The 18,180-nt window shown below is 33.7% G+C and overlaps 2 protein-coding genes across 7 annotated transcripts in view; one reads left to right on the top strand and one right to left on the bottom strand.

The window, feature by feature from the left end:
• LOC118448258 (luciferin 4-monooxygenase) overlaps positions 1–18,180 on the top strand; it is a 134,020-nt gene that overhangs the window by 19,892 nt on the left and 95,948 nt on the right. The window lies entirely within an intron of this gene.
• DIP-lambda (Dpr-interacting protein lambda) overlaps positions 1–18,180 on the bottom strand; it is a 136,155-nt gene that overhangs the window by 30,708 nt on the left and 87,267 nt on the right. For 2 of the 6 annotated variants that reach the window (XM_035881304.2, XM_085663136.1), the window contains exon 3: positions 7,092–7,144. The exons of 3 other annotated variants lie outside the window; for them this stretch is intronic. The gene's annotated coding sequence lies outside the window, so the exon portion shown is untranslated. Of the gene's footprint in view, positions 1–6,468; positions 6,494–7,091; positions 7,145–18,180 lie in introns of those variants that run through there. One more of the 6 variants, XM_085663137.1, reaches the window with a different exon arrangement.

Raw genomic sequence — 18,180 nt, 5'->3', positions numbered from 1 at the left:
TTCTTTTTCTCCTCTCGTAGTCGGCCGATTCGGTTCTCTCCCGCTTGTCGATTCCGTTTGTTTCATTTCGTTTCATTCGTTTCGTTTCGTTTCGTTTCGTTCGTTTCGTTTCGTTTCGTTTCGTTTCGTTTCTCCGCTATAACAGAGACTTGCTTTTGTAGCCTGGTGTGATTGTTACTTTCGATGGTTCGCTCGATCCTTTTCACTCTTTATATCCATCCGTCTCATTCTCTTTCTCTCTCTCCTTACTTCTCTATCCTTCTTCTTCAATCTAACTCTTTCCGTAACGGTACACACGTTACGCGTTTATATATCGTGTAAAGCTTTCGTTTGATACTTAGCGATTAAATTTATTCGTATATATATATATATATATATGTATAAAACATGTAAAGGTAGAAGAGCGTTATTCTCAATCAATTTATTTTTTCACTTTGGCAAAGTTAATTTTCCCTATTTGTACTATTTTAATTATGAACTACGTTAATGCATAATACATACACATATATATATATATATATATATATATATATATATATATATTCTATATTCGAATGTAATTGAGATTTGCAATATTAATTATTTTATAATCATTGATTCGATATTTATGCAGTATAAAGAAAGTCGACATCGTAAATCAAATCTCAAAGGTATTTTCTCCCTTGGGGCTGTACCACTATACATATATATACTATAAAATGAAATTTATTTTGGTCGAATTTTTTGTTCTGTTCGATTACGCTTCTTTTCTCGTTGTTTATTTTATACAAATATTGTAAAAGCAAAGCACGTATGCACTTCCTCCATAATTTCTTGCTTTCTAATACTCTTTCTTTCCTTCTCTCTCTCTCTCTCTCTCTCTCTCTCTCTCTTCTTTCTTAAACTTTTTTCTCTCAAAGAGAACCCTCACGAAAATTCGTTCTCTTTGATAATAAGATTGTAAGTTAGCCAGAGACACGAACACGTGTCCATAGTTTTCTATCTCTCTTTCTCTTCACGAAGAATTTAATTAACGACCTTTTCTCTTCCGTATAGAAACCATTCTTTATAATCTTTTTTCTTTTTTTTTCTTTTTTCGTCATTTTTTTTTTTTTGTTTTACTCTCTTCCTCCTTGCTTTTTCCCCTTCCACCATTTTTCAAGGGGGTATACTTTGCTAAGGAATCACGAAAGATCGTTCGTAATGTGCCATTCTTTATATCACATGAAGTAGAATTATTCCTTTTCCCGTATACTTCTATCTCTTTTCTGCTCGAATTAATTCTGATTCCATTGTGAAAGAAGAAAAGAAAAAAAAAAAAAGAGAAACAAAAGTTGTAATATTATTTATTTATCGATAATATCCATACGACAAGTATCTTATCCTTTTATTTTTTTTTTTTACTTTTACTCATTAAATAGCGAATAAACTAATTGACCATTAAATCTTTAATAATCTTCTTTATATATATATATTTAATCACATCGATCTGACGTTAATTGGAATGCAGAAAAGAAAATGAAAAAACAAAAAAGAAAAAAGACACACATAAAAAAAGAAGTGTATGGATAGCTCGATTCATTATATCGCAGATTTTATTTGTTAGAATGAAGAATTAACATTCGTGGGAACGTAAAATTTAAAGAGACGACACTTTTTCCTCCCTTCGTACTATTTTACGAGCTCGTCTTATCATAGATCCCATCCCCTATAATTTTCTTAACCATTGTGATCTTTCTAGCTCCGAGAAGTCGTCCTTAATATCGGAGAGACCTTTCTAGCTTGAGAATGATCTCGTAGCCGCTTTACTTCAATTACTTTCATAATCTACTTCATCGTGCCGCGTTCATTAAGGTTTACATTTTACTACTGACGTCACGTTGTCTCGTTTTATTATCACGATCGAAAAACTTTGACTTCGATTCATCAATAAATAATTTAATTATCAACACTATCCTTTTTTATTTTTGCATTCTTTCAATCGTTACTCTATCTCCCTTTCTCTCTCTCTCTCTCTCTCTCTCTTTCTTACTCTCTCTTGTTTACTAATATTTTGTTACTAAACGAAACAAAGAAATAAAAGGAAAGAAATTATAATAGCTTCTTTGAAAGGAATATACAAAGGGGAAAAGTAATCCTGGTAGTACTTCTTACGCGTTTTCTCTTTTTCTAGGAAAAATAAAAAAATAAAGAAAAAAAAAAAAAAAGAAAAAAAAAGGAAATCATATTTCCCCTTTTTATATATGCCGACGCAAACACGAACTCGCACTACTTTTATATACATAATTTTTTTCCCCCCTTGAAAGATATCTCTGGACTTCTCATAAGGGAAAAATATAAACAATTCCTTTTCTTTCTATATAATCCCCACCCTCGCTTATTCTCATCTCCACGCTCCTTGAAATATTTCTTCATTTATGGGGTTGTTGAACATAGAGATATTTTCATATGTCAGAAATTAAAAAAACAGGTAGAAATAAGAGAGATGCTTTCAATTGAACTGAGCATCGCTTTTTTATTTGCTAGATAACTTTTAAACAATTTTTTTATCTGCGTGCATACACACACACACACACACACACGCAAACACACAGACAGACATAGGATAGTGAACGAGATGAGAAAAATCGTACGAGAGAGAATTTGTTACCATGCGATCAATTTGGATTTTCTAAAATGGCTTCTCACCCCATATATGACCCTTTTTACTGGAAAATGTAAGTCATGTGTAAAGAGAGAGAGAAAGAGAGAGAGAGAGAGAGAGAGAGAGAGAGAGAGAGAGAGAAGATGTCCGTCTGAGAAAATGAGAAAATAGAACAATGTGCCGATCGTTGAAGCTTTCTGTATGCATCTTGTTTTCACATATTTTCTATCAAAATAGCAAGGTTTCTGTTTTGATCCTCTTATATAAGCATACTTTCAGCTACTTACTTATCTAACTTCTAACTTACAAATAGATACTTATCTTGCGTAACAAATTCCATAGAAAATTCAAGGATTTTGTTTCTAATGAATACAACGAAAACTTTCGAAGGATCAAGTAGGATCATTAAGGAGCACGTAGATTGTAAGAAATTACTGTTTATTCTATCTTCTTCTTCAAATTGAAGAAGAAGATCGTTCGAAATAGACGAATATCCTTTTTAACTGTAGACTATTTCAGCTGACAAGATCGAGAGGAACCTAGTAAAAATATCGAGCAAACAACGAGACGTGAACGCTTATGCGTTCAAGCTATTATACACATACACATATACATATACACACAGACACATATGTAAGCGCATAAGTACACATATATATATGTACACGCTTATCTACGCATATATACGTATGCACATAGAATGTTGAAATGGAGTCGATGCATGTTCTTGATAAAAATTTCCATTACACGCATTTTCAGGATCGGCAAGGAGAAGAAAAGCGAGTAAAATAGACAGAGACAGAGATAGATAGAGAGAGATAGATAGATAGATAAATTGAGAAAGAGGGAGAGAGAGAGAGGGATAGAGGGAAAGAAAGAAAGAAGGAGAAAAGAAGAAAAGTACAGAAAGAGCACGTCACGCACGATGTCGAAGGAGTACGAGCGGAACAGCCGTCGGCGAATCTTGACGCTCGACTGCACACCGGAATTGATTTTCCTTCGCGATCCTTCCACGCGATCCCGAAGGCACGTGATCCAGGAATCTTCTGAATCTGATGTCGGTCTGACATCCCGTATTCCAAAAGCGTAACCGGTAACATTAACTAGCACCTTTCATCGTACGACCAAAAGAGAGTCTCGACTTGTATGCATATATGTAGTTTACATGTTAAAAAAAAAAAGAACAAAAAAGAAAAAAAAAGAAAATGTCCCAACGCGATGTTCTCTTCTCTTTTTTGCTTCTTTTTTCTTTTTTTTTTCTTTTTTTTTTTCTTTTTTCGTTTTTTGTTCTTTTTCTTTTTCCTTTTTCTTTCCCTTTTGCAATAACGATCGTTAACAATATTGTAAACGTGAATTTTAATTTAACAAGTAGAAATAAAGTGAAATTAAATCAATATTCGTAATAACGGATAATAATTAATGTCGATATTCAACTACGGTGGATTAACTGATAATGAGAGGAAATAATGACGGAAATATTAAGGTTGTCTATCGATTTATTGACGATCGTACTTACCTATTTACGATTAGACCAAATCGATAAGTATTTTTTGAAAAGATAAACGTAGATATACATAGATAATTAAAAGGGAGATAGTTATTGATCCAATGATAAATATATCAAATAGATCAAGCAATGATATAGTATTTAGGTATTTTCAAATATTTCAAGGTACATTTTATAATGTTAATTGTTAAAGTGACATAGGCGATTATGATATCGATAATTTTCTAATGGCATCTAATCGATACATTTATCTTGTTAAGAAGACAATTAAAAAAGATCAATCTAGCTAGATACTTTTCTCCTTTGACGTTGTTAAAAGGGTATAGAAACGATCAAATGTAATCGGTGATCGTTCCCAAAGTTCAGAAGTCGAGAAAACAAATAGTAAGTTCCCTTTAGAAGCCGTGAATTGAACTAACGTAGCGATCGGTCTATCAATCAATTCCCTCCGATCGAGTCGACGAAACACCGAACGAAACACAGTACCTATCACGCGCGAAAGAACACCCTTAATCTTCTCGACGAGCTACCAGGGTGGTAGCGATGCTAGTGGCACACGCTACCGTAGACCCGTTTCTCTTGGCTACGCAATATGCAAATTCTCTTGGAACGTGGGGTTCAAAGCGATCGACGAAAAGTGCACGTTGCGGTGTGCTTGAATGGCTCAAAAAAGAGAGAGAACGAGAAGAGAGACAGAGAGAGAGAGAGAGAAAGAGAGAGGCTAGCGCGAATACTAACGTCAGTAGAAGAGGTGATGGTGTAGGGAGGGTTAAGGGATGGGGGTGACTCAGCATCAGGATTTTGACGCTCGACTGCCTGCTGGAATTGATTCTCTTCTCTCTTTTTCTCTTTCTCTCTTTCTCTCTTACTCACTCTTTCGTGGTATCTGCACGCCATACCGACACCGCTGACGCCACTGTCGAGGCTAGGCACGTGACGTAAAAATCTTCTGAACGTGACGTCGTTCTCCATCCTATATTCCAGTCAGGAATAGATAAGAAGAAGTCCTCGCTAGCTAGTAGGTAAGGTAATAATTATGCAGAGAATATCACCGTGCCGAGGACATCGTAGCTCGCATAGTAAGTGGCTTTCGCCTTTTCCAACCCCATCATGGCTTCTGCTCTATTCTACCCCTCTTACTATCCTCGTTTGTCCAGTTACATATCTTTCATGAAATTAAACTGACCTGTCTTTCAACATCTTTTACGAACGATAATCTCGAATGGAAGTGGTGCTATGTATGACAATTTATTCTTATTGAATCCCTTTTCTTTTCCAAATTACGAATATTTCTTTTATATCGTCTTGATCGTTTTTAATTTCATTTTTTATTTTGTTTCCATGCTTACTTGATCGGAAGCAACAGTCAGAGCAGTTTTAATTAAAACTCGAAGGAGGGAAATTGACGTGCCTCTTCTCTTTCCGTTCTTTTTTTCTTTCTTTCTTTCTTTCTTTCTTTTTTTTTTCTTTTTCTTTTTATTATTACTCTTTTTTCGATATTTTTAATAGACACGTATGTAGCGTCGCGTTTCAGAATCCAACTGGATTACCTCTAAATAGACTGATAAAAATGAAAGATAAATTAGCAAACTTTTTTCCCAGTTAAAAATTCACCGTAAAGATTTCTTGTAACGTAACCGCTCGCAATTTAATGCAAGCGTTAAAATCGCGGTCGCAATGACTAGAAATTGCGGTTATCAGGAGCATTTAACTGTGCCGCGTACTAAATTAGAGATAGTGAATCAGTGGAGCATACAGTGTTACGGAACGACTCGTGCATCATGTCGAGGACACCAATGATGCGCGGTGAATACATTAATGTTCCTGGCATTACATAGATACAACGTTTTATTACGTCAACCAGCGCGGAACCGTAATTTCCTTCCTAGTTTTCTCTGCCCATGTTGGAGTACCGAACTGATTGTACCGCGCACGCGCATGCGCTCGCTGTGCTATTTTAATTTTTGTTTATTCTTAATTTATAATATAAATCACGTCGACTAATAAACTTAGCGATATATGTTTTTTTTTTTTTTTTTTTTTTTTTTTAATGTTTGCCCTAAAGACAAATAATGCCTAGGTAATTGTTTACATTTTTAGTAATTATCTTTTTTTTTATAAAATATATATATATATATATATGCCCGAATATTTATGAAGTTAATCAAGTTTAAGAGATTCTCAATCTCTTTTATTTTCAATAAAAATTAATCAATCGCCCTTAGTAATTTGTTCGATACTAGTGAGTGTCGGAAGACACGTACATTTCGTGCTATATATTCAAAGGGTTGATCTTAAGAATTGTTCGATACAGGGATACTATTTGAACGCTACTCACGTTTCTGTTTTCTTCTTTGGTGGAAAGCAACGGTGACGTTAATGCGCGTTACAAATCACGTGAGATCCTAAATGTACCAAGAGTAAATGCGACATAAGGCGGCTTTCGGTGAGTAACGTTCATTCTATTGGATTCGAGTGTGCTGTCATCGTGCGTCATGTTATTTCAAACAGTGACATATCCGCTTGCTTTCTGACTACCTTGTGTACCTTTAAGGTGCTTTACTTATCGCCTTTACGATACTTCGAAGATACCACGTACAAAGTATTACAGAAATATTTATTTGAAAAGATTGAAGAATATGATCGAATATTATTTTTTATATATAAAAAAAATATATATATATATATGTATATGAAAAAAGAAAAGAATGGAGATATGAGTTTAGGTAAAACTAGCATCGTATAAATTTTCATTTTAAATGAATACGAACGATACAATCGTAATAATATATATATATATACATATATAAATAAAATGAAAACGATCGTGGAAAAGATTTCGAAAATGTTTCCATAGAATCATCTATTTCCGTGAAACACAAAATAATTTAACTCCTGAGGTAATAAACGGCGTCGATTTCATCTTTAACGATAATTTCGTTTCCATTTCAATTGACTTACCGTCAATGCGTTTATCTTCTTTCACCCTGTTCTCATTCCTTCCATAAGTGATTCTGTAAAACAGGCGAAGTTCGATAGAACGAACGTTTCTCATTAGAATTTCTCATTAGCGAATAAAAACTAATTTACAGTACGAGTATAATATGGTTGTATACGAAGCGAATAAAAAGGATTAGAAAAGTTATCTAAAACTAAAAATCAATACAATGAAAATAATTCCTCCTCGTAGAAATCTATGAGTATATTTCGTATTGCGTTAAAGTCTTTATTATTAAATCGTAGCAAGAAATTAAGAGGGATTAAGCCGAGAAAATCTACGAAGCCCCATAGGCGTACACAAACTTAGTGTCAGCCGGTGATGGGTGAACGCGAATTAGCACGATTAAGATGCTATCGCGTTTCACTGGACAGGAGTGTTACGAGGCCGGTGGTAGTGAATGGAAGGAGACTATGTGAAATACTTAAGCACCTAGAGACTGTACTGCTGGTGACGATAGAGAGGGTGTTAGTGGTGGTGATGGTGGTGGTGGTGGTGGTGTGGAGTGGGAAGTGAGTAGTGGTAGTGGTGCTGGCGGAGGAAAGAGCGGGGAAAAGAGAGAGAGAGAGAGAGAGAGAGAGAGAGAGAAGGGTTTTGGTATCCGACCTCAAAGTAACTGGCAAGTGGAACGACGGAGGTATATGTTGTCCCGTATGGGATATCTATGGGTCTATGTTGTAAGAGAGAGAGGGGGGGGAGGTGGGTTTCAAGGTGGATATCCGGGGTGGTCGTGTTGCCTGGGATTACGGAAATACAGGAAGGGGTCGGGTGGACCTGCCACGTAACGCCAGTGTGGCCCTGGCTCTGATGCTGAGTTACGTTCTATCCTATATCCCTTGGACCTATTACACACGCGGGACACCCTCATAAATACAACGCAAAATCGTTCTAGATCCTCTGTCGGCCACGGTGATATGCATCCGTCAAACTTGCAACCAACCGTCCGCCATTATCCTCTTTTTCTTTCGCACATTGGAATAGCAAACTAATAGGAGTATTCACGATGTAATTTCGTAACTCAATTTCATTTTGATTTTCATGTGAACGAACTTGTTAGAGATAGCTTTATCGATGATAATCAATAGCTATACTCGTTGTATCAATGGATTGGGATAGCTAATCGATGTGTTCATGTTTGTTCCCGAGATTAGAGTACACCTATTTTAATGATACGATTATACGAGTCGCATTGTTTCACATAGGTAGATTATAACGCGGAGAATTGGATTAAAATAGTAATCGGACTATTTGTTATTAATGTAAAATAATGATTTCTTTCTCTCTTCTTTTTTTTTGTTTTTTTTTTTTCTTTTCTTTTCTTCTTTCTATTATCGATCGATAAATTGTCATTTCCGAATATCAATCCTAGGAATGGCCATTGCAATCGTAGCGAAGCAATACATTCTATTCTCTAGAATATTCGAATTCAGCAATTAACTATGTAACACGGCATCTTGGCTAGAACGCCGAAAATTTTAGTCGAGATGGACGCGTATGCGAATTATAATCGGATCGGCTATGCGACAAGGCAGATATAACATAGCGTTCGTTATTCGGCTCAACGTTTAATGCGCGCTTAACATCAGAGTTACTCGATCATTGCTTGCAACATAGAACGAAGATAATCCCCATTGGTATGATTATTATGAATAGAGGAACAAAGTCGTTGGTATTCATATTCCGTTACTAAATACCATAAATGCAAAGTGAAAGGATGAAAAGAATGAAATGAAAAATTTATTAAACTGAAATGACCTTTTCCCTTAATGCCATCGAAACTTTATGAGAGAAAGATGAATCAACGATAATCAAGTATTAATGGCGCAGCGGCAAAAAGGAAAAGTCATACGGTTTTAATTTAATTATGGTTTGAACAATGGAACGCATCGATATGTTAAATTAAAGTATGATATGAAAATGACGAGAGAAAGCGACTTATTTTCTTTCGATAATTCCTATTTGCTTATAATACGATCGATCTATACGGTCGAGTTAGAATTTATAAATGAATACTTTCTATCTGTTATTTTTTTGTCACCCTATCTCTCTCTCTCTCTCTCTCTCTCTCTCGTTCTTTCTCTTTCGTATATATCTCGGAAGAGAATAAAGAAATAAAGTGAACGAACAAAAGATGAACGAACCGAAGCGGCTTCGATCGATAGAACGCATAATTAAATGTTCGCGCATTAGTTATATCATTAAACGTTCGAATATCTATTGGAAAAAACGATAAAAATGTTTCTCGTGTTCAATAACGAGCTTTAATAAATAATTCGATTAATGATCCTGCTGTCGACAATGCTTTTACGTATTAATTATACTTTCAACTAATCTAATGACTAATGAATAATATTCCTATACAATTTAGTTAGTACATTTCATGTTAGTACATTTCATGTTTAATTTTCAACGTTTACCTAGTTATATGATTTCGTTCGATTTGTTTACACTTTTACTTTCTTTTACTAATTAATAACGTATTTCAAAGGACCATGTTGAAGAGTCGAGAGATGTTCAAAATTTAATGTCAACATTGAATTATTAATCACAAATAGAATAAGCAAATATTAAAAGCATCAAATATAAGTAATGCCATCTGAAGATTGACGTTATTAATGAGATTGTATATCTAAATATATACATTTAAATATATATGTATATATTATGGTTAAAATTATAAATATATAAATATATATATATATATAATTTTTGGATTTTTATAGTTTCTCCAAAATCAAATAATTTATAGCACGTTAATATAATTTAATTTTATTACAAGTGATCAGTAATTCAATTAATTTGCATTTCAAAGGAAAGGACGATTTGATGAGAACGTATGTATTCACGTAATAAATACACCATCAAAGTTAATCGTGTATATTTGAATAAAGTTAAATAATCACGAAAGAGTACAAAATTTCATTTAAAATTTAATATAAAATTGGCTAACAATAGTGATAAAAGAGAATTTTATAATAAAAGTAATATTCGTAAAGTTTTCCTGTCAAAGTCAAGCGCTGTTTTTTAAAAATTGATTAATTAGTTATTATTAATTAATTAGCTATAAGTAAACAAATTTATAAGCTATCAGAGAAGTTATCTTATTGCCTTGGAATATTCTTGAATACGTGGAGTTTGAGTTTACCATAAAAGATGATACGGATTATTCTTCATATGAAATCTCTTAAAGGATAGATCCATCCAATATTGGTATTTATTTATATAAAGTCATCGTGAGATCTTCGATCTGTTTAATATCATATCCTTTATGTTTTTAAATGAATTAACAAAAATATATAATTTATTCATTTATTGATAAACGATCGAATCAAGTAATACCTTTCTCTATCTCTCTTTTCTCATTCTTTCTTACCGAAAGAGATGAAAATATTTAAAAGGTTTTTCCCCGATAAGAAGGAAGAAACGAGGATAAAAGAAGAGAGTTAGAGAAAGAAAGGGAGGGAAAAAAAAACACCGATAGCTATCAGGCGATGGAGTTAAATGAGAAAGAAGTTCGATCGATCGATATCCATACAATCTTAATCAACGTTTTACTTCTCGCAAGGTTCTCGAAAATTGATCAATCCAGACGGCTCACGAAAAGCATTGCCCTAGCATACATATACCCTTCGAACTCGTTAAAGCATCCTACACCCGAGCTTCGGTCAGAGCTTTCTACTTGCTCGATTCACCATACGCTTCCACTTTTACAGTGGCACGTGCTTTAACAGACGTATACGGACACATATAAATAGGTATTCGCTATATATATATATATATATATAAAATGTATATATAGAAGCATGCAAACGAACTCTCTTTCGCATACGTTGAAAGATATTTAGTGTTCAGACAGTGAAATGGTCAAGTAGTATAGCACTTGGAGATACGCATTGCGGAACCTAGTGTGAGCCTTTAAACCGTCTGCGAAGTTGGCTTTCGCCCTCTCGTATCAACCCCTTTTAGCTTTTCTCTTCTTTATCTACGTATCTCAGTCTTTTTCTTCCTTCCTTTATGTCTTTTGTTGTCTCTCTTTTCTCATTTTTTTCTCCTTGTCTCTCTCTCTCTCTCTCTCTCTCTCTGTCTATCTCTCTCTCTACTCTCCTGCTCTTCACGCACATCCCTAAATGTGATTGTAGCCGGCATTAAAAATTGCTTGAAACAATGAATAAGGAGATCGTGTTCTTGAAAGAGAAAAAGAATAATTTTCTCTCTCTCTCTCTATTTTTTTTTCAATTGATACTGAATTTACTGAATCGGGATCTTGGTATATTGGAATTTTGATGAAACTTTTTTACTTTCTCCACTATTTTTTTTTATTTCTATCACGATCGTGTTTTCATTCTTCCTACAAGCTAGCACTGTACGTTCACTTCTATTTTTATACATGCAAAACGATATCTATATATGTGATTTAATAAAAAAAAAAAAAAAAAAAAAAAAAAATTGCAATTTCTCTTTCGGATGATATTATTAAAAAAAAAAAAAAAAAATAATAAAAAGAAAGATGAATAAATAAATAAAAAATAATCTCGTAACTTTAAATCACGTTTGCGTATCGAATCGATATACGGATTATATAGAAACAATTTAATTAATATTCCCAAATAAAACATTTATTTCTAAATTTTTTGATTGAATTCGATTAAAATATTATAGCCATTGAATAATTCGATCAATCCGTAAAAAACAAAAAAAGAAAAAAAACCTTTTGCTTCGTCGAAAAATCGGAAATATATTTCTTCGCAAAGAGAAATAGCGATACGAGGGAGGAAATAGAGATGTGTATATATATATATATATATATATATATATATTGAAGGAAAGAGAAAGAGATAAAGAGGGGAAAACTTTAGAGAGTATAAACCCTTTCGTAGACACTCGTTGAAAACGTATTTCAGTCGAATTCAATCGAGAAAGCGTGACCGTTGAATTTTCGCACTATGTTGTTATACCTGTACTATGTGGTTTGCTATACGAACGAAAAGCTGGCTTTTTCCACTTTCGAACTCGGTTGCCATCCGGCACTTGTAAGTTATCCTCCTAGCAAACGTGTGTACGAGTTACGTATCATCCTGTTGCCCTATGAGTTCTACCAAATTTTACGGCGTTGTGAGAAATATAGTTAAAATAAATGAATAGCATGAAACGCGATACACTAAACAACTACGACCGAAGTCGTAAATGCGCATGCATGTGTGTGTATGTGTGTATGTGTGTGTGTGTGCCATCTTTGTATGTGTGATTAAGCGTATAAGTATCACGTATACCATGCACAGAGAAATTCTAATGTACTCTCTACTATGGTGTAAGCCGACTATACGCGATAATTAAAGTGTCTGTTCCATGCATTTGTATTTGCTTATATATACAACATATGATAATTTGTTATTCACTTTCCGACGATACGATGAGTCGTATGATACAGAATCGATGATATCATTTTGATACAAAAGATTTAATCATTTGTATCTCTCGTTTAATTGGACATATTATATTAGACAAAACGATTGAAAAGAGAAAAGGTTAAGAGAAATAAAATAAATTCTTAAGGTGCAATATACATACTCTCTTGTTGTATCGCTATTCGCGAGTTTGGAACAAGGAAAATTCCACAAATCTGCAACTGGTTCGCGAAGTAGCGTAGTGAGTGGAGTAGCGCATTGTCGAAAGTAAACTCGTTACGGAGGAGAGGGAGTGGTTAAGTAGTCGGACGGATTCAGCGTTGAGTTAGAGGGTTGAGAGAGTGAGTGAGGGGAGGGTGAAAGAGAGAGAGAGAGAGAGAGAGAGAGAGAGAGAGAGAGAGAGAGAGAAAGAGAAGCGTGCCTCTGAAGTTGGCTCGTGCTTCATACATTCGTGTTTCGTTCATCGCGTTTCGTACGCTTTGTTGCCTCCTTGAGTGTTCAACTCTTCTCTCTGATTTCTCATCTAACAATAAAAAAGTTCGGCCCTTTGAAAAACATATCGATTTCTCGTTGAACAAAGCTTGATTAAGGATTACGATTATTATAAATTTAAGATACGTCAACAATGTTTTTTAGATTTCATTCTATATCTTTATCATATACCCTATTATTATTATTATTATTATTATTATTATTATTATTATTATTATTATTATTATTATTATTATTATTATTATTATTATTATTATTATTATTATTATTATTATTATTATTATTATTATTATTATTATTATTATTATTATTATTATTATTATTATTATTATTATTATTATTATTATTATTATTATTATTATTATTATTATTTGTACGAATTCAATTCTTTTCTGTTCATTTCCTTTCTTTCGAAATTTTCTTTTCCAGATATATGGACAAACACATTTTATCAATCTTCTTACATTAAAACTACAATGAATTATTAAATTTAGAAATTTACAAACGAGTCGTATTTAATTCATGAAAATATATAGAAAACTCGTTATATTATTATAATACTTATTCTTCAAATATCATTTGAAAGTACTGGCCAAACGTTAAGAAGCAAATCCATTCTCACGAACCACGTTTTTGAATTCGGTAACTAAATGTAATTATGAATGAACAAAAGCATTTACTCGAATGGAGGGTCGTATTTTTTTTATCTCACAGCTTAAATCCATCGCAGTTTAAACCCATAGAAACTAAGTTACTATTTCTGTTTCCATTAGAAATGAGACTTTTTATTATCTACCAAAAATTCCCCCCGTCAATTTTCTTCACCATCAATAGATAAATCAATAGAAAGCGTACGAATAGATAAGTTTAATAAATATCATTAATAATGACTTATTATTTTACTAAAAGAAAAGAAATTTCAATACGTGCGCGTGATAGATATAATTAAACAAAAAAAAAAAAAAAAAAAAAAAAGAAATGCCAATTAAAATTAATAGACGATAGAAACAGAAGAGACGATCATGAACATAAATAATTTCTAGAATAAATTTTTACGTAATATTTGTAAACAAAGGAAAAGAAAAATAATTACAGGTTTCGTAAGATTTGAAGAAAAAGAGTAAGGGAATTAGAGAGAAAGAAAGAGAGAGAGAGAGAGAGAGAGAGAGAGAGAGAGAGAGAGAGATAGGGAGAGAAGGATAGATACGGTTGCCACCAGAGCTACCATCCCTAGTCCACCAATAAATCCTCTTGCCGTATTTGGCGCCGGTTCTCTACGTAATGCGGGTTTAACGACGTTAAGCTGAATAAGTCTATGACTTCGTTACGCCATACGAACGCACGCTTCCAGTTACTCTCATTTCTCTTTCTCTTTCTCTTTCTCTTTCTTTATCTCTTTCGATCCGATTCGTCGTCTTTGTTAACGTTACACACAGTAACCTTTTATTTTCAACCGCTGATGATCGCACGAACTGTAACTTGATAGAAATCGACATAGGTTCGTTATATGAGCGAACAAATAATAGCTATATCGAATAGAAAGGATCGATCATTCGAGTATATTCACTGTTTGCGATTTGTCAAACGAACGAAAATGGATGGGGAGGTAAACGGGATCGAGGAAAATTGGTCGACCGGTTGAAAAGTAGCGATGTAACGAGCAGCTTTACTCGTCGATCGAATTTTTCTTCGAATCAACTCGACAACAGAGAATTGAAAGGCATCTCTTCTACTTTTTCTCTCTCTCTCTCTCTTTCTCTCTTTTTCTATCTCCTTCTGTTTCTCTTTCTCTCTCTCTCTCTCTCTCTCTCTCTCTCTCTCTCTTTTTTCCATATTTTTCTCGCACTATCTGTTAATCTATCCTTTCTATCGAATTGATTTATCGACGTAACTTTTATCGTAATAACACTTCAGTCACGATAAAGAAAAATATCTTGTCTAAAATCGTCCTTATATTTCTTTTTATGGTACTTCAAACTTATCGCCCCCTTTCTCGCACAATATGGTGAACCGAGAAAACGTATAAATACGCTATTCTCCTTAGATCGAGAAGAAAGAGATCGATAATCGATAAGACGAAGTCACTTGTCTTGTAGCTTTCTCGACGATATATCCATCTCGCTGTCTAGAGGATGATGGGTATACGGTAAAGGAAGATTGTATAGCTAAAAAAAATCGAGAAAAAGAGAAGGAAAGAGAGAGAGAGAGAGAGAGAGGAAAGGGAGAGGGGAAGAGAAATATAGAAAGCAAGACAGATGATTGAAGGCATGAAAACGAAAGAGAAAATAAAAATAAGACAGAGAAAAAGTAAGTGAACGTGATGTAAAAGAAAGAAAAAGAAAAAGAAAAAAGAAACAAGAAAAAACGAAAAAAAAAAAAGAAAGAGAAAGAGAGAAGCGCAGGTGAATTCGCATAACATGTGCTGTGCACGCATGAAGGGTAGGGTATAAAAAAGATAGAAGCGATTTTTAAAAGCCTCTTGCTTTGTGGATGCGCATGGTGTATTGGTGCTAAAGTTGGAGGAAACGAGAAAGAAGAGAAAAAAAGAAGAGAGAGAGAGAGAGAGAGAGGGAGATTGCGCGAGCGAGCGAAAGGGAGCTTAATTAACATGGAGATCGTGTTGCACAGTCGAATTGGAAATTGCTGGAGATAGTCGTGGATAAGGTTAATCCACCTTGGAACCTATAGAGAGGGAGGAAGGGGAAAGACGGCTATGGTGCTGCTTTATCGAAGTAATTTCACCGTTACCAGCAACTCGACTTATGTTTATAACGTTCTTTGTACATATTGAACGATCCGACAGTTAAATCGTGAGTAATCGTGCTCTCGAGAGCTAAACGTTTTTTAAATTGCTCTCTGGCATGTTCAAACAAGCAAGTAAGTAAGCAAGCAAGCAAGCAAACAAGCAAGCAAGGAAAAAGAAAAAAGAAAAGAAAAGAAATGAAGGAAAAGAAATAAACGTATTAATTATCTCTTTTTATCTATATAGTTATCATCGTTCGAAGTCACGTCAAATGTTATATTACATGTCTGGATTTCATTTAAAGCATAACACATTTCGTGGTTTTTCTAAAGAATAAATATTGCTTGTGGAAAAATAAGAAAGAGTATTAATGAAGTAGCTTTCTATTTAATCTCTTTTTTCTTTTATTCCTTATTTCCCATAAAGATGAATGTATTAATTTTCACATTTCACGACTTAACTAATCCTTCGGGATTCAGTCCAATGGAAATAAACTGTCGTTAAACAATCCTGAATTTATTATACAAACGAATAAATATACAATGTTGAGACTCTTTAATGAAAAAGTATGTAATTACATAGCATAGATGTTTAAGTATCTAAAAAGATATTAGCGAAACCTCGACGTGATGGCATAAGCATAAGCATAAGCATAAGCATAAGCATAAGCATAAGCAGATTTAATTAAGGTTCGTTCGACCGATGAAAATGAATTTTCGAAAATGTCAACGACGCGGCATTGGTCGTTTCTTAATAACCTCTTGATTTATTTTTGGGTATACTCGACGTAAAATCGACTCTCGATTGACGAAAACCGCGGGCTTGTTTAAATCAAAGTCATCGACATCGATAACTCCTGACTTGCCTATCTATCAATCCACCTACGTAGATTCTTCAAAGAATGATAAAGAAAAAAAAATAAATAAAAAAAGAGAGAGAGAAAGAGAGAAAACTCCTTCGATGTCTAGACTCTTGTATTCGAACGAAAGTTTCCTTAACCGGCACGAAGTGATGGATCACGACGTTTCAAAGTATCATAATGCGTAAGCCGAGGGTCTGTAAAAAGCTTTTCGTTCGAAGAAAAGCCATATACAGAGGGAACTTTTTTGACGAACGAAAGGTACTACCTTTTGAATGGAATACGAATGAATTTTTTTTCTTTTTTTTCTTTTTACATGTCAATCATAGACACGATTAATGTCATTTATTAATTTTCCTCTTTAATTGTTCGATACCAACAATCTAATTTTTTACATTGGAATTTGTCAAAATGAAAATATAGAAAAACACGAAGAAATTAGTTTCTTCGTTCGACGATATAGAAATATCTAATTCCGAATAAACGTCTCTCTGCTCAGATCGACGATGTTTCGAGATTTCTTACTTCCATTGCTCTCAGTAAATTGCTTCTTATTCAGAAAGAGAGAGAGAGAGAGAGAGAGAGAGAGAGACGCTATGAAATAGTTTCTATGATTCTCTTGTATAGGCCTCTCGCAGCTCGTGAAATCCTATCAATGATATCGTTTCAAAGGAATAAGGTCGACATTTCAAAATCGATATGCGAAGGACAATCGTGCGCTGTTTGGATGTTAGCGAGAGATAATTCGAAGATTGCTACGAAATCGATACGACTAAAGCAAGGACATTGCTTTTTTGGGGCAATTTATTTCTTTCTTGATCCTATTCTTTTTTTTTTTTTTATTCTTCAATGAAATCCTAACAACAAGAACGATCATACGATTATATCTTTTTCAAACTTGTTCATTTGTTCACGTAGAATAGAACGAAATGTTCTCTAAACGTTTTACGTATGATCTAAGTGCCTAGGGTTGCCTAAAAAATTCCTATATCAGTATTTTTATAATCTATTACAAAGAAATTAATCTAATATGTGTCGAGAAAGAGTAAATAGATTTTTAAAATCACTTTGAAGCTTTTGCCCCGCTTCGTACATCGAGATAAAAAATTTGCAAAATTGATTCTATTATAACAATGGTATTTGTATATTTAAACGGATAGAGGATAATTTTCCCTTTAAAATGGTCTTTGTTTCATGTCTCTACGACTTTCCGTTGCGAAGATATCGCCATCCAAATATTTTCATTCATATTTCGCGTTCGTAGTACTACGTAGTAGTAATAGTAAAAAAATTGTACGCGACGTAAATTCCTGGAATTTATGTAGGTCACTAGGCCTATGTCCATATTTGGAATATTATAAGTAGGTCAGTGTGTCAAAGTAAATCTTTTTCCTTTAAGTGGCTATAACTTCGGAACTAATGGTCGTAGAGACTTGAAACAAAAACCATTTTAAATGTAATTTTTTTGTTTATTTCATCATCCTATCGGTTAATAAATAATAAACAATTGTTTATAAACAATTTTTATAAACAATTTTTTTCTCGAATGAAAA

This window comes from Vespa mandarinia, chromosome 20, assembly GCF_050613455.1.
Source record: "Vespa mandarinia isolate Hongniang chromosome 20, ASM5061345v1, whole genome shotgun sequence".
Classification (NCBI taxonomy): domain Eukaryota; kingdom Metazoa; phylum Arthropoda; class Insecta; order Hymenoptera; family Vespidae; genus Vespa; species Vespa mandarinia.
This window is presented reverse-complemented; position numbering and strand designations above follow the sequence as displayed.